The sequence below is a fragment of the Xenopus laevis genome, chromosome 4L (assembly GCF_017654675.1).
Source record: "Xenopus laevis strain J_2021 chromosome 4L, Xenopus_laevis_v10.1, whole genome shotgun sequence".
NCBI lineage: Eukaryota > Metazoa > Chordata > Amphibia > Anura > Pipidae > Xenopus > Xenopus laevis.
This window is the reverse complement of record NC_054377.1, coordinates 62688109-62709556: the sequence shown is the minus strand read 5'-3', so window position 1 is coordinate 62709556 and position 21448 is coordinate 62688109.

The following is a 21448-nucleotide window of genomic DNA, read 5'->3' as shown; positions in this document are numbered from 1 at the left end:
TGAAAATCCTGCTGAAAAAGGCAGAATCCTGGCTGAATCACGAACCAAATCCTGGATTCGGTGCATCCCTACTCAACACACTGGTATTATTAAAACAGAATGTAGCAACTTAACTCAGTTGTGCTCAGTTATTAACACTGCCTGGATTTGGATCTGGGCAGTAACCCATGGCAACCAATCAACTTTTTGCAGCTAGCTGAACGCAATCATTCCCTAATTAGTTGCTATTGGTTACTGCTCAGTTGCAAATTCGCCCAGGGCTGATAAATGAGCAGGAGCGTGCTTTCGTTTGTACATAATTGGATTGTATTAAGAACATTAAGGGGCAGATTTATCAAATATGAGTTTCGATTTTAAAAAATAAAAACTCACTCATGTTCTATTCATTCCTATTGGTTTTTTGGAAGCATATTTATCAATGGGTGAAAGTTAGAACTCACCGTTTAATAAATAAGTTTCCAAAATCAGAATGAATTGTACGTGGGTGAGTTTTTATTTATTAAAATCTAAACTCACATTTTGATAAATCTGACCCTTAATGTTCTTAATACAATCCAATTATGTACAAAATAACGCACGCTCTGGCTCATTTATCAGCACTGGGCAAATTTGCACCTGAGTAGTAACCAATAGCAACTAATCATTGAATAGTTGTGTTCAACTAGCTGCAGACAGAACAATGAAAGCAAAAAGTTGATTGGTTGCATTGGGTTACTGCCCAGATGCAAATCCAGCTAGTGTTAATAACTGAGTTTAGTTGCAACATTCTGTTTTAATAATAACAGTGTGTTGGGTGGTTTATAAAGAGTCCTTGTAGCTGTGACTTTGCATCAGTCACACTCGTTCTACACATCCATAATAGCCAATCAGATGTTTGCTTTCAAACAGCTAACCGACAAATGCTACTTATTGATTGGTTGCTTTGGCCTGGTGTAAGTTTTCTAACTTCTATTACATAGATCTGCTATCATTGTGCACAACTGTATATATGGGGTCTGCTAAACCTCCAGCAACTACCACAGAGGGGACTAAAATGCTTGCAGTGACATGTCAGTCAAATAATGACCAGATGTATGGAATTAAATGTTACTGACTCTTCAAGCAAACCAAGAGAAACCAAACTAAGAGAAAGCAAACTAAGAGAAAGCAAACTAAGAGACACAATCCGGTTATAGAGGTTAGCAGTGTGTGGTTTGAGGAATTAAAAAAAACCCTGCATAACTTGGCATCAGACTGATTACGTGGTCTTATGAACTGGCCACCAGTTCCTTCCCATGGGACTTTGTCCACTTCCTTTCTTAGTCTGGGAATCCACCTCAGCTCTTATGTTTCACAGCAAAATCAAATGTCACTTTGCCACCCACAAAAAAACACATATACTTTATAAAAATACTAAGTAGGCTGAAAGCATACAGTAATGTTTCCTTGTCATTTAAAAAGAACAAACAGTGATTATATCCATTATTTTTTATATTTTTGCAGCACATTTCACATGCATAGGCACTGACAAATTATGTGAATTGACAATATAGGATGTAAAGTAGCAAAAGTACAGAAAAGCCATTTCTACGTACGACAGAAATCTTGCATTTGGGAATAAATAACTTGTTTGGTACTGTGAACCAAATATATCTAAAGCTCCTTTTTCCCATGCTGAATCATTCTCAGCAAATCAACTAGACAGAATTAATGAGCAACACAGTATATTCCTCCATAAAAATGTAAGTTTTGATTGTCAATGTTATGCCAGTAAATCACAATACAGAGGAAGAAAAACAAATTCCATGCATTTGAAAGCATACAGGACCACAGGCGCTCCACCAACGAGGCGAGTTTATTGCCAGGGGCAGCCAAAAATGGCACTCCTGATAACTAAGAGCCGAATTTCCGTTTTCAACCCAGAAATTTGGCTGTTCTAGTGCAATTGAGCTCTCTGCACCTAGCAACGTGGACCCCCCTGATCCCCTCCGGCGCTGAAAAGGTGAGTGCCGTGGGGAGGGGGCGGCAAAAGGAAGGCAGCGTCAGGCGGCAAAATGGCTAGGATCACCCCTGTGCAGGACTGAGACAAAAAGAAATATCTAATGGATCCTTACATTGGTCTCTACAGGCTTGGATAACACTCCAAAAACTGGGATGCTAAGGAGCATGAAACCCCTTCCCTAATCTGTTAAAATCCACTCAAAAACCGGTATTTTGACAGATTTTCAGTGAGTCACAGGATCTCTATCTTCATCCTTCTACCTTCCCAGTCATTGTAGGAAACAGCCAACACAAAGACCCAAGCAACCCCCACCAGCCCAATAAAGAGTGACTGTTTATGGCTACTTACAGCCAGTACCCACATATAGCCAGTCTAGGCTTGATTCCAACCCCTGATCTGGCAATCTTCAGCCTAATATTCCAGATAAGGGGAATATTTTTAGGGATTGCTGCACAAGGTATTCAGAGTATAAGCAGACATAACTGGGATTTAGTCTACGCCTGAAGATTCAGGTATACAAGGTGAGCTTGAATATTCCAAAAGCATTGTGCAGTATTTATAATCATGATTTTACACAACTGTACATTTTTCTCATAGAATATATTTTAAAGGAGAAGGAGTTCACGGGGTTCTTCCAGCAACCACCACAGAGCCATCCTCTTCCTGCTTCTTCTTTCAGCTTCCTGCTGCGCATGCGCAGTTGAGCAACAAGCTGAACTTTAATGAAAAAGTCAGCTATTTCATTCTACTGAGAATGCGTTTGCCCCATGGAATTTAAACAGCCAAAAAGCAGAAAGGTGCTCACTGGAAAAACCCAGAGCCGGTGCAGTTTTCTGCGGGCCTGGTTTTACAAATCTGGCACCCCCAGGCTGGCACAGCTCGTCGCGCCTCCATCTACTACTGCTTCCCCTTCCTTTGAGTGCACACATCGTGACGTGCGTACTAGGACCGGAGATTGGCATATGGGAGAGCCTGCAAATCTCCTGATGTCGCCAGTCTTGCTAACTAATTATAATGCGGCTGGGCGGCATGCCACCCCGTAAATTCTGCCGCCCTAGGCCTGGGCCTTTGTGGCCTTGCCACAAATCCGGGCCTGGTTTTCTGTTGATAGGAGCACCGACCCAGAATGTCAGTCTAACTTTTGGCAGCCCCCAAGTATAAAATGACTTTCCTTCTCCTTTAAACAAAACATCAGATATAGCTCCACTGAGACTGTCAATGACATTTCTACCTGAGGACATTTATAAGGTTTATAAGGAAACATTGTTTTGCAAGGCAATTAGTGTTAAATCCTCTTAGGAAACATACCATAGGGTTGTTGTATATGTTAGGATGCTTGCTGTGATATCCACCATATGGATTGCATTCATAAAAATATCTTCTTTAATCTACCACTTTATTAAAAAATGTGTTTTCTGGGAAAAATAAACACCTTATCCTGAAACCTACATACAGTATATGTAAAATATGTATGGTAGATGTTATTTTGTATTTTAAATACAGGCAAAGTGGTATCAATTAAAGTACTTGGCTACAAAGCCCCCTCCAGGCACTTCTTCACTGACATTGATACTCCTCTTGTGTCATGGGCCTTAATGTGCTTCCAGTTATAAAACTGGAAAAAATGTACCATTCTCCAAAGGATCAGGCATTATGCCTGTGTAAGGGACAGATTGGTATCAATGTGTTTTTCGACTGTCTCAGAACTAATGAATGTAGTCATATGAGGGTGTTGCCAGTAAGAAAGTTAAGACATAAACCCCCACATGTAATAAAAGGCACTAAGTTTGCCCAGGAGCAGTAACCAGTAGCAACCAATAATATGTTTGCTTTTAAACATGTGACCAGGAAATTCTACCTGCTTATTGGTTGCTATAGGTTACTGCCCCTGGGCAAATTTAGTGCCTTTAATTACATAACCGCATAAAACTGTATCTACTAATTATACCTTATAAATTGTGTTCCTTGATGTAACATCTATTTTATGATGAAAGGGATTTTAAAGAAAAGTCTCTGATGCTTTCATTGTTCCTGTGATGAGGCATAAGATTGATGGCTGGTGAATAATCATTTATAACTAATAACAAAGCACCAATAAGGTATAAAGAGTTGATTAATAGATAGGCGTTAAGGAAATTAAAGGAGTGTAATAAAAGAGGGACATTGCCTGTATGATGCGCAGCTTCTTGTAACAGGAATGCTGTCATGGGAAAATGTTTTTTTTTCAAAATGTATCAGTTAATAGTGCTGCTCCAGCAGACCTGAACTGAAATCTGTTTTTCAAAAGAGAAAACTGATTTTTTAATATTTAATTTTGAAATGGGGCTAGACATATTGACAGTTTGACATGTTAGTCACATGACTTGTGCTCTGATAAACTTTATTCATTCTTTACTGCTGTACTGCAAGTCGAAGTGATATCACCCCTCCAGCCCCCCCCCCCTGCAGCCCATCAGCAGAACAATGGGAAGGTAACTAGGTTGTACATATACTGTATAGTACATATAAGAACAACAATCAATAGTAAAAACCCATGTCCCACTGCGACCCCATTCAGTAACATTGAGTAGGAGAAACAACAGCTTGCCAGAAAGCAGTTCCATAGTGCAGCACTGGCTCTTTCTAAAAGCAAATGACCAGGTAAAATGACCTGAGATCGCTGCCTACACACAATATTACAAATAAAAAAAAAAATACACTTGTTGGATTACGAATAAAATTTTATATTGTAGAGTGAATTATTTGCAGTGTACACAGAGTAATTTAGCAATAAAACCGACACCGTAAAAATCATGACAGAATCCCTTTAATGTTACAGTAGGGGGCAGATTTACTTAGGGTCAAATATCGAGGGTTAATTAACCCTAGATATTCGACTGACAAAATTAAATCCTTTGACTTCGAATATCGAAGTCGAAGGATTTAGCGATATTCGTTCCATCGAACGATCGTACGAAAATTCGTTCGATCAATTAAATCCTTTGATGGTCGAAGTAGCCAAAAAAAAAACATTCGAAATTCGAAGTTATTTTCCTCTATTCCTTCACTCGAGTAAATGGGCCCCTAAGCGTAGGCCTTGTGTCTATGGCATTCTGAAATGTTTATACATTTTTTTATTATTTGTGGTTATTGAGTTATTTAACTTTTTATTCAGCAGCTCTCCAGTTTGCCGTTTTAGTAATCTGGTTGCTAGGATCCAAATTACCCTAGCAACCATGCACTGATTTGAATAATAGACTGAAATATGAATAGAAGAGGACCTGAAAAGAAAGATGAGTAATAAAAAGTAGCAATAACAATAAATGTATAGCTTTCCAGAGCATTGGTTTTTAGATGGGGTCAGTGACCCCCATTTAAAAGCTGAGAAGAATCCAAAGAAAAAGGCTAATAACTAAAAAACTATAAAAACTAAATAATGAAGACAACTGAAAAGTGGCTTAGTATTGGACATTCTATAACATACTAAAAGTTAACTTAAAGGTGAACCACCCCTTTAAGCATAGTCTGACACTGCATACAGTAAATGACTCCAAATATTTCAGTCTTGGAGATTTTCCTTTTTTCTTGTTCATAAATGTTGTCACATAAGTGATGCTTTTAAATAGAATGTCCATTTCAGCAATTTCAAAAGGAGTAACAGCAGCACACTGTAGCATTTGAAGGCCCTTTGCACCATAGTTATATGGTAATACTTTTTGACCAGTCAGAACTGCGTGCGAGTAAAAAAAAGCATTAGTAAACAGTGCCATGCATTTTTGTAGAAACATGTGGAACATAAATCTTTAGTAAATCTGCTCCTGGATGTTCAGACCCTTCTGAAACAAGCAAATTCTTTGCTAGACCACACACAGTGTGACATAAAAGCACATTTGCGGTGTGCAAGTGCAGTTGCAGTAGCGCAGAAGTGTCCACAGTGGTTGTATGAACTGACATCACTCAGAACTTAAGTCTAGAGATCCTTGCGAATGTGTGTTTTCCCTCCAAGGCTATTGTGCTCCACCAGTCTGTTCAGATGCTGGGAATCCTTGGAGCTACTGCCACTTGAAGATGGAGGTAGCTCTGGGGCTTCCACAACAGCACCAATAGGAACAGAGTATATGTGTCTAAAGAATTGGGTGCTGTTTTCATTTCTTCTGGCCAGCACAAAAAATTAAGCCAACCAAACCTATTTAGCACAACCGTGGCCCGTTCAAGTCCAATTGTGCACGTTTTGACACATCAGATGCAATTGCACCAGGCACAACTTCCACATTTATGCTGCATACTAGCTATTAAGATTTTGCAGCCAAAATTGCACTTTGCACACTGCACTTGTGATCATAAATGACTCATTCACTATCAATTCCTCATGTAATTAGATAAGGAATGTACAAAATAATGGCTGATTAACGAATGTGCTCACTCCATGCTACCTGAGAACAAAAAAAGGAAATCTTTTAGGACAAATACCCTAGCCTTACAATACAAATCTTCACCATGGCTTACAAGAAGCAGCATGCTAAAACTGACAATTCTGCATTTGAATTAGCTCATTTCTGTAGGCACATGTCTACAAGACATATAAGACAGCAGCCTTCAATCCCATCTTTTAGGCCTGGAATCTAAATGCTTAAAGGGCGTTGCAATTTATAATCATAATTTCTGGCATGTTAAGGATGAGAACAGAATCTCTGCAAAATGTTTATAAATTTAGATTTTAACTTTAGATTTTACAGTGGATACAGCGGATAAATGTCATGTATGGCAAACCCAAACCCCCGGGGAGTGACTGGATTGCTGTCTAGGAGTGCTCTTCTGCCTATAACAGACATCTTTGGCTCTCAGCCTCCAGAACTTACTGCACGAGAATCCACAGATGCAGGCAAGGGAACCAAATGTGTATTCTGGAGAAGGAGTGGGTAAGGAAAGAGCTGGACTTCATCAAAATAGTAGAAGAATCCTAAATCAAACTTGAAGTCAGGAACAAGCTGGAGTCAAAACCATTGTCACATAGGGGACAGGACCAGGGAAGCAAGGACCAGGGAAGAAGAATAAGCACGTTCGACTTATAATTGTCAATTGGAGTGCAGAGCAGGGGTTTTTATAGCAAGACTGTTGGCTAACACAGAGCAAGCACCTATGTCCATATTAACAGTAGCTGAATAAAGCCATGGAGATGACAAGAACAATTGCATTTAGATATAGAGCCCAGGCTAAAAACAAATACAGGAGGAAACACATTGCTACAAGGAAGCAATGCTAACCATTGGCCCTCTCTAATGTACTAACATGATTTGATTTGGAATAACACATGTTATCTGTTGCAAAGTTGGCCCTAAAGATGTGTATCTCTGCCTTCTCTGCTGCAAAAAGCATTATTTATATGGAATCACATCATTTATAAAAGAACACGCTAACAGCACTTATTAAAAAATACATGCATTCCTTTCTTTATTGTTGTTGTTGTTATTGGGCTTTTAATAAGAGGAAATACAATCTTTAATGCCCAGTTTGCAGCTTTTTCAATCCTTAGTTTGACTGCTACTCGAAAAACAAGAGAAGATGATTGCAAGTAATATTTGACTTGGAGATGGAGGGAGCAAATATTGACGTAGAGACGATACTGAACCATACATGATTTTGGAACCTTCTAATGGTGTTTAGTTACAATTTAAAGAGATCCTTTTGTTCTCTGTTCAAGTTTCTTTCCTCCTGTCTGCTCATAAACACAATCACAGGTGTGTCCTAACTTCCTGGTTATGTGAGAGATCTGTAGAGAATGGAGACGCGGACAGAATGTTCCAAAAACCATCGAAGATTAAGATTTGTGTTTGCTGGGCTTTGCCAAGATGTAAGGCCATTTAAGAGTGAAGTGAACTTCATAGTAAAACTTAGCATTCTTCAGTAAATATGAATTTAGAGTGGCAATAATGCTTGAAAACAAGCTGCACTTGAAATTTCAGTAAGTTCCATTCAAGCATTTATAGTTTTTACACATTTACAAAATTCAGTAAGAAGAAACAGTAGGCTGCTTAAAGGGTAATCATTTTTATCAGTTACATTTTTCCTGCTTTCACATTTGTTTATTTTGTACATTATACAACAGGTCATTTTATAAAAAAAAAACCATGTTAGAATTTCAAGAGGAAGAAAATTATATGGATGCCGTTTCATACTCGAGCAGAAAAAATTTGATAAAATATTAAATTCCAAATTTTCCTATAGACGTCTATTGAATTTTCATGAGATAAACCATTAAATAGGAAGGGCCAAGGACAGTTGTGCTAAAATGGACCCAAATGTTGCACATATAAACACCAGTCTTTAAGGGGGTCGGAATGCTATTATTATAAAATGCGACTTTTTAGTGGAAAAAAAAAACTGGAATTCTTCCAGATTTATTAAACTCTGAGGCTGCAAAATGTCAGAATCCAAAAGTATGGCATTTCAGACCTACCGAGGTTGTATATAAGTCAATGGGAGAGGCCCCTGTGCTATTTGGAAGTTTCTGTGGTCTGCGCTGGAATTAGCCGGAAAATCCAACTACTCAAAAAAAAATCTAGCAGTTTTCCACCCAATCTGATTAAATCAATCATTTTTTTAATACGATTCTTAGATTCTAATTTGGTCAGACTTTTTAAAATTAAATAATCAGAACAATTCAGATTATGATAAATAACCCCCTAAATGCATTTACATCAAAACAGGCTGCTTGCAGTTCTGCATGGCTGTTCTGAGCATCATTTTCCTTCTGATGAATTGCGAACCCTGAATGTGGTGGTAATTCCAGGGTTCCCACAACAACTGCTATGATATGAGCTGTACCAAAAGAATCACATGCTAATGGAGTTTTAACACCATTTATTTGAAATGATCTACCGTATATACTCGAGTATAAGCCAAGTTTTCAGCACCCAAAATGTGCTGGAAAAGTCTACCTCGGCTTATACTCGAGTTAGTACAAGCAGCAGACAATCGAGCGATAAAGCAAATCCGTAGAATCTAATAAGCTTTCCTCCTCTCTCACTAGCTGCCCTTTTAGCAATAAGGGCTGCTGTTGTTGTAAATCAAATGTTTTCCGGAGCCGGCAGGGCCCTTCCTGCTCTCTCACTGCTCTGCCAGTATCCATGTGGTGAACTGCCTGTCGCATCAGAGAAAGTACAGGGACAGCAACTTGAACTAACAGCAAATGTGAATGCGTGGTAGCGAATGCTTGAGAGATGAGTGCCTGGTCTATGATGTGAACTACAACTCCCACCACTCCTAGAGTAAGAGCTTAGCAAGAAGTAAAGGACAGGTAACATTGAGATTGGGCAGCATGCATGTGGCTCAAGTTTCTCTCTGCATAGGCAGATGGGGGGGCACAGTACTTCTATTCTGCTCTGCCATCCTGCAGCACTGATCCCTGGTAGCTCTATTTTCCCATTGCACAAAAGTCATAGTACAGCAGAGCACATCTGCTGAAATGATTGCCTGCACTCTCCCTTGTCTGCACTCTCCTTAGCTATCAGAGCATTCTGTCCCAGTAGCTGCACAGATCCTATCTGATCCCCATTGTAAGCAGCAGTCCTGCCCTGCTTTACGGCAGCTGAGATTCTAGCTGTTATTTAGGTAAATTTAGGGAAACTTACCAGTAGCTGCTGCATTTCTCACCCTAGGCTTATACTCAAGTCAATACGTTTTCCCAGTTTTTGTAGGTAAAATTAGGTACCTCGGCTTATACTCTGGTTGGTTTATACTCGAGTATATACATTAATCTCCACTTTGAAAAAGTGAGCCACAACTTGATTTGACACAAAGGGCCCAATCATGTATTGTGGGTAAAAAATGTGAATTTGCACACTGTGTCTGGTATGACAATCAAAATTTAGTGAACAAATTCGATGAACAGACAGCACCACACTTGAGATATATTCTTAAAAGGCCTTTATTCCAAAAGGGCTTATTTCAGGACAGACAAACAGCAGCGAATCAGAATCAGAATTTAGTTGTCAGCTTTTTAAAAACAAACATCTGATTGGTTGCTGTGAATTACGTGTTGTGGACAGACTCGAGAACTTTTATTACATTACCCATTAGTGCCTTTCTGTTACATATGTGGTATAATGTCTTTTATTATAACCCTTATAAATCTTCTGCACAGGCATAGCACACCCAATAGACAATTACAAATACAGTACAAAACAATTAATTCTAGACAACAATATACCCCACACTGTAGTATGTAAGGATATTAAATATCAATTGAGAGTTCCATTATTATATAATATAAAAAAGTAATAAATAGTAAAGGAACAAAGTTCCAGGCTGAATTGACTACTATTATTATTATGAAAGAAAAAGTATTTTGTAACTTGTCTTGGAGATTTATATGTTCTAAAAACCCATAGAAGGGAAAATTAGTTTATAAGACCATACCTTTGTTTAGGAGACCAGGGAGGGAAATGGCAGCCTATTAATAAATATGATGAAAAGAAAATAGATAGGACCACCATATGTGGTTTACCTTGACTTGGATATGGTGGCTAAGCCATTTTATGATCATAAATTGTAGATGAAAAACATCCCGGGGTCAAGAATTCTACACTGGTCAATTTTCTCTTTTGTGTGTTTGAAATCTAATTTTCAAGTGACATCATTAACTACCATTGTTAGTGGCATATTTTTTCGCTTATTTAAGGCATATGCTGGCATGTCACTGAGCTTCAGCTAATATTAGATTATCTTACCCATAATTAATTATTTGGGGCACTTTTAATCAATCGAATATTTGCTTTAGAGAGGCCACCAATTGTCATAAAACCAATCAGCAGCTCAAACTTACTGACTTTCTGCAGTTACTATGCTCAAAGTGAACATCTGATTGGTTGCTGTGGGTTAATAAGACCTAAAGCAAACTTTACCCCTTTTTATGACAATCCCCACATAGTTTTCTCTGTATGGTCAAAGGTACAAGTAGCATTTTGTCACTGCCTTAAATGTAAAAGATAAAACAGTCCAATTACTGGTAAGGCTAATGGCATAAAGTGCTGTTGGGTCATTGTGATTTACTTACCTTGAGCCATAAATATTGACACTTATCAGCACACAGTTCTCCTGGATCGGTGCACATTTGCTTGTGTGCCAATGGACTAATGCTGACATGGATAAAATATTTTACAATCTCCATAATGGCCAGCATTCTATCTCTCTATAAATTAACTTGCTGCATTATGAAGTAACTGTTACACGATCTCAACCAAATTACAACCATCTTTGAGTTCCTATAGTGTGCAGGGCAATGCTGCATATTTTGGATTCTGAAGACAGCAAATAAATAACCACTTAGCCTCCCTACAGTAGGACTGTGTTGTATTTCTGATTACTTATTAACTAGCTTTAAATGGACTTTTGCCTTCTTTTTTTCCTCTTTAAATAAATACACGTTTCTTTAAACTGCATGTTTCTTTTGCATTCCAGGTCTCTGCATTTTAAGGCCACGTGGACGATAGCTGTACAATCCTGGCAGGACCCAAGTTAGAATCTTTCTTACTATGTAAAATACACAGCTATGTCGTAATAAAAGACTTAAAGAGAAATCAATAAAAATGCACTGTTGAAAGCTCAGCACCTTAAAATCACAATCAATATGTCAAAACAATCTGTTGTGCCTTCTTGATTAATATCAGATTCTGGTACAACATTGCTGACAAAAAACTAATTTCAAGAGGATCAATACTAAATAATTGGAAAGAGGTGTTGTGAAAGGTTTATATATAATTCTTGGCAAAACTTGTGTTTCTCCAGTACTGAACTAAATGTTATGGTAAAAACAAATAAAGGAAGATTCCATACCTGCGCCATAATACAGCTATGGGATCCATTATATTATCCAGAAATTCCGTCTCCCATATGATCTCCTTTTTCTCTGTAGTTATAAAACAGTACCTTCTATTTGATCCAAGCTAAGATATAATTAATCCTTATTGGAGGCAAAAACCAGCCTATTGGGTTTAGTGAGGTGGTTATTTACTAAAATCTGATTTTATCTGATATTTTTCATAAAGCTTGACCAAACTCCCATCCACGATTTTACCTTATTTATCATATAATAACCAAAAAAAATAGAATCGCAGAAAGAATCGATAAAATTGACGCACAATCCTTCTTCCTTATAAAATTGGAATAATGTTGTGTATAGGAAACATTTTATACAGGGATTGGTGCGCTGACAAATGGGTTTCTTTGGAACCATTTGCCATTGTCCCGGCTGACATACAAGGTACTTGAAGTTGGGGTTCAGCTGGGTCACAACCAGCTTTTTCATGGAGCTGGGGATGTTAGAGCCGTGGAAATCCACAAGTGGTGTGAGAAGCCTGAGCTTCACAGTGAGGAGACACCGCCACAGTCCTGCTCTGTCAAGGCGAAGTAGCGAGCCTGCCCCGATCCACAGAAAGCTCATGCTTGAAGCGCTGCTGCACTTTGCAGCCGTGTACTGGAACGGCCCACCTACTTCTCCATGAACACAGGCCGGCACCAAGCCTGCTGCTGCCAAGGCACAGGAAAGCACCGTGTTGCGAGAGCAAGAAAACATTAGGCTGGTCTCCCCATCCAAAATTGACACAGCCTCTCTCTCCTAAACCCACAGTAGCACGGAAAGTGGGGGCTAAAGGATTCAGCAGCAGATAGCCAGCGAGGAGAAATGGAGTGCTGCTCGATAAATCGTTGCCCTGACGCCTTTTCTGAAGAGGAGCAGAAGCGGAGTTTTGGTATTTCTTAATAAAGACTTTAAAGTGATTTTAAAGTATAATTTGTCTTGGTGTTTTTTATTCGTTGTAAACGAACACACTTTTTTTTAATTGTTTTTGATATTACTGGTCCTTTAAGGTATGAAGATCCAAATTACAGAAAGATCCGTTAACTTGAAAAGCCCATATCCAGAAAATTCTGGATAACAGGTCCCATACCTGTACCACTAGAACCAGGATTTCCATGCCGTTTCCTTGGCGCATACATAATTTTTTTCTCATGTCCTATTGAATATTTGTATTTTTCTGCACTCTGTGCTTTGCATTTATAGGCTGATCATTGGTATGTAAATCTGACTGGAAAGCATGGCCGAATAGAGAAGCATTTAGATGTGTAGGTTGAGAATTCAAGTTAACTCTTGTTTGGGCTCTGTAATTTTGCTTAATTTACAAGTAATAATATTTATTGACTTTGTTTTTTTCTCATTCCCAATATAAAAGAGGCATAACCAACACTGACTTTTTTTTCATCCTGTGTTTCTTTTCCTTCTGACATCTTAAGCATGGAACGTATATTAAAGAGTCCACACTGTCTTCTGGAACTCCCCCATAAACCATACATGCAACCCCTTTGTTTTTTTTTAGTACATATGGGCTTCACGTACCCAATGCTAAAAAATAAAATAAACATTACTTTTCTTTTCTGGTATCTTCAGAATGGGCTTGCCAACCAATGCCATATATTTCTCAGTTTATGTCATTAAAGAAAAACATCAAAGGAATCATAAAATTTGCTTTGTTAGATAAATCATAAGCTCAAACATTTTACTACATTTTCATGATATATCGAGAATTATGTCAAAATAATCGAAGGCCATGCAGAAGGCAACAGCACCAAATAATAGGGCATATTTATATTAGCACCACCAGAGTTAACTGCTTCAGTGCAGGGAACACTAAATATTTATTATTATTCTGTTGCTATGTCAGAGCAAATACTATCTGGCTTGGCTTTAGTTTATTCTGTTGCCAGTTACTATCAACTAATTATATCTGAGTCACATAATATCAGTTACTCAGTAAACACAGTAAATTATTTTCTATCACTATTACAAGGTAAGTTTTTTTTATATGGATAGGTGTAATTAATGTATTAATTACAGTTCTCTCAAAGGTACAATATGTCATGTTATACGCTGGGTTGGGTGTTCTGGCTGACTTACTTGTTTTTCTTGTTTTCTTAGTCTATAAAAAATTTTACATGTTTTTTTTTACCTCAGTTTCTATTTTATGTGAAACAATACTCAGTATCATGGGGTCCCGCAAAATGAAAGAGCACCCTTGCTTTCTGCAGCAAAATGGTTAAAAGCAAACAAACATTTTGGCTTTCAGAGTTTTATGAATGGAGGCAGGAGGGGTCTTATCAGACTTACAGAATGCATCTGAAACAGTTGCACAGTTTGGCTAATGTTTAGGTGCCAGGATCTGCACAAATAATGGGGTTTCTAGATTGGACCCTTCAACTGTGTTTACAAACAGAGAAACTATAGGTCTACTCAACCTTATGAGCAGAAATTGTAGAAGTTGTAAGAAGTAGAACCAATGTGCTGTTAAAGAAACCCACATTCCGTTAGGTACACTATTTAGAGGTGTCAGATAGTGTGAGGGCTGAAGCTACTTTCATATGTACAGCAACAGAAAGGCTTGTGTTCACAACATTAAAAAACCATGGTAATTCTGGACTACTACAAAAATACACAAAGGGAGTTGTGGGAGCACTCCAAGGATAAGTAAAATAAGACAAGTAGAGTGTAAGTGCAACTGCACTGCACATTCTCTATCACATTTAATTTTGTGGTGTTGGCTTGAATTATAGTTGGGTGGGGTCATCTTCTATGACATTTCAGGCACAAGAGCAGACAAGAGCAGACAAAGGACTAAGACAGACATACACTCTGAGTGAGAAAACCTGTCACCGCATCATTGTGATAATTTAATGTGATAATATGCATCCAGGCCCGGATCTGTGGAAAGGCCACCAAGGCCCGGGCCTAGGGCGGCAGGATTTTAGGGGGGCAGCATGCTGCCCATCCACACCCACATTGGTTCAAAAACACTTTGGATGTGCTGGAGATACAATAATTTCCCATGCACCAATCCCCATTGCTCCGGTCCAGATGATGAAAATTTGCATAAATAAAGGGGAGGGGACAGGGGCGACGAATGGCAGTGGGCTTAGGGGCGCCCACTATATAAATCCAGCCCTGTATGCATCTGCATTGGTAAATCACATGCAAGTTGCAGGCTACATTATTTTGTTAGTGCTTAATATTATGCTGAAATTCTGGGAAAAATCTGCATTGTGGTTAAAAAAGGTGGCAAGTTTTGTGTTCTTGCACAAGGTCTGAATTTATCTTGATATTTTCTGCTATAAACTCCGGTCAAATCCGGTCGGTTTTTTTACACTTATTTATTATATTTACCTGAACATTTGCTTTGTGGGATAAAATCAGATTTTCACAGATTTTTTTCAGATTTTTCATCTGATTTTCAAGATTTTTTCTGATTTTTCACCCGAAAACTCAGATTTCTTATGCTTTTTGCCCGAAAACTTCGGGGTATTGCACAAAACCCAGCGCATATAAAAAAATCATTGGGATTTCTCCCATTGACCTATAGGCAACCTCGACAGGTCCGAGATGCCGGATTTTCAGATTCTGACTTTTCCATCCTTGGGGTTTAATAAATTCCAAAAAATTCATGATTTTTTAAAAGTCTGATTTTATAACAAAAAATCACTTTGAGATTGCTTGAAAAATCAATTTTTCGTGATTTTTGCATTCGGAGTTTAATAAATAACCACACATAATGATTTGCACGTGTATCATGAAATGAGCCGTAGGATCAACAGATGCTTAGCACGTTATCTTCAGCATAATAAAAAACGCTACCTTTATATTCTTAAAGAGAGATTAAAAGTACCGTACCGCACTCCTGGGTATATTTGAAGATTATATGTACAACATTATATATTTATTATATTATCAACATTTCTCAGATCAAGGTCTTGATAAAGTTCTCATTAGATACTGAACAGCCGTATAATAATCAGCAATAAATATTTTTGATTTAACCTTTACATTACAAGTATGGGACCTGTTATCCAGAATGCTTGGGACCCTGGGTTTCTGGATAATGGATCTTTTCGTAATTTGGATTGTCATACCTTAAGTCAATTTCTAAATCATGTGAACATTAAATAAACCGAATAAACTGGTTTTCCTTCCAAAAAGGATTAATTAGATCTCAGTTTAGATTAAATTTAAGATACTGTTTTATTACTACAGAGGAAAAAGAAATCATTTTAAAAAATTTGGATTATCTGAATAAAATGCAGTCAATGGGGCACATTTACTAAAGGGGGAAAGTGAAAATGTGGTGTAGTTCACCAACATCGCCAATTTACTAAAATGAGAATGCACCAAGTTTTGGAGAATTAACTAATTTAATTTTGGAGAATAAGTGGTGAAAATTCTCTTTGCACTGGTATAAATTCACCTCTCTTCTCCAGGTGAACATTCTCCAATGAAAATTCTCCATTTCACTAACAGCACAAGAGCGAGTTTTCACCAAGAGAAATTTCTCCAGGTTCAAGCTGGCAAACTTCTATTGTAAAGATAGAGCTGCCACTTTTATATCTCCATCAACATCGCCCTTTCCATGCTAATTTTTCACCATGGCGAAAAATCTCTAGAGAATTTTCCCCACTACTATTGTAGAAATATACTGGCGAATTTTCACCGAGAATTTACGCCAGTAGAAAATAAACCACATTTCTCTTGAAAAAGTGAGCTTAAGATTGTTAGTAAATATGAGATGTGTTCTGAAAATACACCTGGAGAAGTGGGGTGAATTCTGGTGAAATTAAACGAAGAGAAAATTCACATTTTAGTAAATGTGTCCCTATGGGAGACGGCCTTTCCGTAAATTGGGTTTCCAGATAATGGATCCCATACCGGTATGATAATTACAATACTATACACAGTATATATGTTTTTGTATATATCTATACTATTATTGCTAGACCTTAAAGGAATGCCATTTATAAACTAAGGCTAGTCCAATCACACAATCATCACACATACAAGCTGGTTTAGAATGTATCCAAGCCATAGTTGAGAAGGTGCTTTCTTATGGCCTCTTTTTTTAAAGCAGAGAAATGGTTTTCAGGGACCACTTAATTACTCTGCATTTACTACCTTGTAAATCTGAATTTGATTTTCTGAGCCTTCTGAGAATACAGATCCAGTAATGCTTATACGTTGGAGATACAGATAAACTCAGCAGAGAAACGGCATGAACTACTTCATCACCAATAAGAATCAAGATTGATGGAGGTCACTCATTTTAACACATCCCCCAGCAAAAGGGTTACAACATAGTATGAGAATACAAAGAAAACAATAAAATACTATACTAGTTTCTGCCACAGGAAACATTCCGTTGTGCACAAAGAATCACTTGGGGAAATCCCTTGGTATAAAAAAAAAGAAAAACACTTCAAGAGTAGTAAAATATTCAACTACCCCCCACTTTAAATACTGAACATATTTTACTACTTAGTTATTGATTATCCTATGTGTTAAGGTAAACTAGTAAAACGTGGAGAAGAGGAAACCCAACAAAACTCCTTTATCATGTTATGAATAAACACAATACCGTTCCTAGCATTAGGAATAGAGAGCACATTTAAAGTAAATTGTTCATGCTATCTTTCACTGTGTGCACCTGGAGAGTTTTTACTCAAAATAGCCTGGTTATAATGAGAGAAGACTTACATGGGTTTGTGGTTAAGGAGGCTATAAACCAGGCAAACTATCATGGGAGTTATATAAAACCACACAGTTTATGTACCCATGAACATATCTCTAATTGCCTTAAAGGTGCTCTGGGGCACCTGTGTTTTACATCAGAATGTGCCTGTCTCATATTACCATCATCAACTGTGCAATGGACCATGTAATTTATCCCCCACGGTGCATATATTTATAGGGCTAATATGAATACATATGAATTGTATTTTTTTGGCAGAATAAAAATGATCTCTTACTTTGTTTTTTTTTCCAATAGATACATAATACACAAAAAAAGAAAAACATATTCTATCCTTTTACATTAAACACATGTTGTGAACTCAAATAAGGAACTGTAGTATAGACCCCCAAAGAAACATAATTATTAAAAATAAAATGCTGAAGATCGCAGGAATGGTCCAATTTCACAGTTAAGCATTTATATATATTGTGCTTTGGGTTTCCTAATGATCACTTATACCATCAAGTAATTTCAAAATGATTCAAGTTTTCTTTCCTCTTTGTGAAAGGACATTTCATTCACACAGTTCTGCAGTTTTCTGGTAAAAGAGGATGCACAATAAAAGTCACAGTGAACTGTATTGAAGGTACAAATTGCTAAAGTGTTTCCTGTACAGTGTTGAGAATAATATTGGGCAATTATGTCTTTATGTAATAGTACAGATTTAGGTTTCCCTTGCTCTTACAAAAATTGTATTAGTCTTCAAAAAAGTTGTGTAGACAAAAACTATTTAATCATTCAGTTGATTAATAAAAATTAAAAAAGATCCAGTAAATGCTGCCCCCCCCAAGAGCTGGTAAGGCCCCTTTCAGTTAATGTTTTGTATAATTTTGAGATATTCTGAGAGAATTTGCAATTGTTTTTCATTTTTTTTATTATTTGTGGTTTTTGAGTTATTTGGCTTTTTTTCAGCAGCTCTCCAGTTTGCAGTTTTAGCAATCTGGCTGCTAGGGTCCCAAATACACTAGCAACCATGCACTGATTTGAATAAGAGACTAGAATATTATTAGGAGAAGCCCTGAATAGAAAGATGAGTAATAAAAAGTAGCAATAACAATACATTTGTAGCTTTACCGAGCATTTGTTTTTGGAGATGGGGTCAGTGACCCCTATTTGAAAGCTGGAAAATCAGAAGAAGAAAGTAAATAATTCAACAACTATAAAAAAGAAAAAATGAAGACCAATTGAAAAGTTGCTTAGAATTGGCCTTTCTATCACATACAAAAAGTTAACTTAAAAGTGAACCACTCCTTTACCAGAATCTCTGGCAGTCACAGATCACATCTAGGGGCCTGTTTATCATGCTGTGTAAAAAAAAATGGAAACGAAATATACTACACATTGCTGTCTGATCTGTAGGCATCAATGTGTTAAAAATGTTAAAAACAGTGTTTTGTGAAATAAGTGTGTTAAATGTGGTGATTGGGTGGCTACATTATCCCCATTGACTTACACCATAAATATAATGGAGTAAAATAATTGTGTTAAATGTGGCAACTGGGTAGTGAAAAAGAAAACACAGCTTTATAAATTCACCATTTATTTTGCACTACTTAATACACCATATCTCCAATGTGAGTATTTTTTTTGTAAGTAATTTACACAGGAAGATAAATAGAGCCATTTGAAGGAGACTGCAATATATCCCTCCAAGTGTTTTAACTCTCAGTCAAGTCCCTGCTGTGTAAGGTACACAGACTTTGAAACCCTTAGGCAAACTCATTACAAACAATGCTCAAAGATATTTAGTTCATCTAGTCCTACAACTGTTGTAAATATATTTATACTGTATTTGTATGAAAATTCATTTTAATGGGAAAAGTGGGCGCAATTAGTTTAGCAATCAAGCATTTCATTCACATGTTTTTGTGAAAGCAACTACTGTATATACGGGTCGCATTTAGCTTTCAACTTCAAAATAGACATTTTGGTCTTCAGTGAACTTACCATGAACACCTAAACAAGGGGCTGTTAAAGAGGTATCAAGAGTAACTATTTTATTAAGCAGAATGAGTTGATTGCTAATTGTGGCAATGAACTCAATCCACTTCCAAAATGACCAATGATGTCAATTAGCTCTGCCCAGCTGCTCCTGTACGAGTTCAGTGATCACAGGGAGATGGGCATAAGTACTGTGTGTGCAGCAAAAACATTTTGACCCGAACCCACTACGTGTACCCACTTTTTAGCCTCAACCCACCTCACATGCATAAAAATATGTGGGTCCTGTGGCTACCCACACATCGCTACTGTGAATCTTCAGATACACAGATCTTTACTGCTAAAGTGCTGTGGTCACCTTAGGCTGGTAATGAAGCCTACAAAATAGTGTGCAAGCACTTCTAGTCTAATTCTTTGTTAAGCTTTAGTTAGGGGGATTTTAACCTACCATTTATGATTCCATATGAGCTGCCTAGATTTAAAGGTGTGACTTGGCTACTCTAAGCAGTGAACTTTAATTTACTTAAAACTTTTTTTTAAGTTTACAAACTTAAAACGGTTATAGAGATCGGAGTCTGCTGCCCAGTAAGCAATCCAAGTTGACACACACTCATAAAGGTAAAACCTATGCCACCTGTTTTTTATTCCTAAGGTGCTATGTAGTGCACAAGGAACAAGACAATGCTCAGTGGGTTATACTTCAGGACAGTGTATGAAACCCAATATATGCTCCGGACAAATTCTGAACAGCCATCTAGACACAGGATTTTGTATTAGAATAGCAAATGGTTACATTATACATACAGTGGTGATACAGTACCTTAAAGAGGTGGTTCAGCTTTTAGTTAACTTTTAGTATGTTATAGAATGGTCAATTATAAGCAACTTTGGATTGGTTTTCGTTATTTATTTTTTATAGTTTTTTCATACTTTGCCTTCTTCTTCTGACTCTTTCCAACTTTCAAATGGGGGTCACTAGCATCCAAAATCTATTGCTCTGCAAGTCTACAATTTTATTGTTATGTATTCATTAAGGCCCCCATACACAGGCATATATAAGCTGTGTATGGGGCCCTCCGACAGGCTTCCCCGATCGATATCTGGCCAAAAGTCGGCATCAGGCAGGGTGAAAAATCCCATTGGATCAAAGACCACATTGGTTTGTTGATACAGTCCTTGATCTGCCCCCATGTGCTCAATGTTGTAATCCGATCATTGGGCCCTAGGGTCCTCAAGGTGGGCATGTAGGGGATAGAGTGCCAAAAGAGTGGATCTCTACATGTATGGCCACCTTTAGTCTTTAATTCAGGTCTTCTCCTTTTTACTGTATATACCAATCCTGCATTTAAACCACTCATTGCTAAGTTTAACACTAGCAACCAGATAACTGCTGAAATTCCAAACTGGAGAGTAGCTGAACAAAAAGTGAAATATTTGAAAAACACAAATAAAAATGAAAACCAGTTGCAAATTGTCTTAGAATATTACTCTCTACATCATTGTAAAAGGTAACTGAAAAGAGAACTACCATTTTAATACAGTCCTGTTTGTTTTCAGCCACATGAGATACATGAGATACAGTATCTAACAATTTACTTAAACCTATTAACTAGCACAGCAGTGGTAAGGACTGATCTTTGTAACTTACAGAATAATACCCTAAATAAAGCTTCTCTGGCCATTAGCAAGCTTGCACTAAAGAGATTAATCTAATGCTAAACTGTTTCCTATTACAATATATTTCAGATATCAAGAATGGGTTACACACAGCAGAAAATGCCTCCACTTAAGCAGGGTACAGTTATCGGGCCTGTTATCCCAAATTATCGGGACCTGGGGTTTTCCAGATAAGGGATATTTCCGTAATTTGAATCTCCATACCTTAAGTCTAATTAAAAATGATTTAAATATTAAATTAACCTAAAAGCATTGTTTTGCTTCCAAT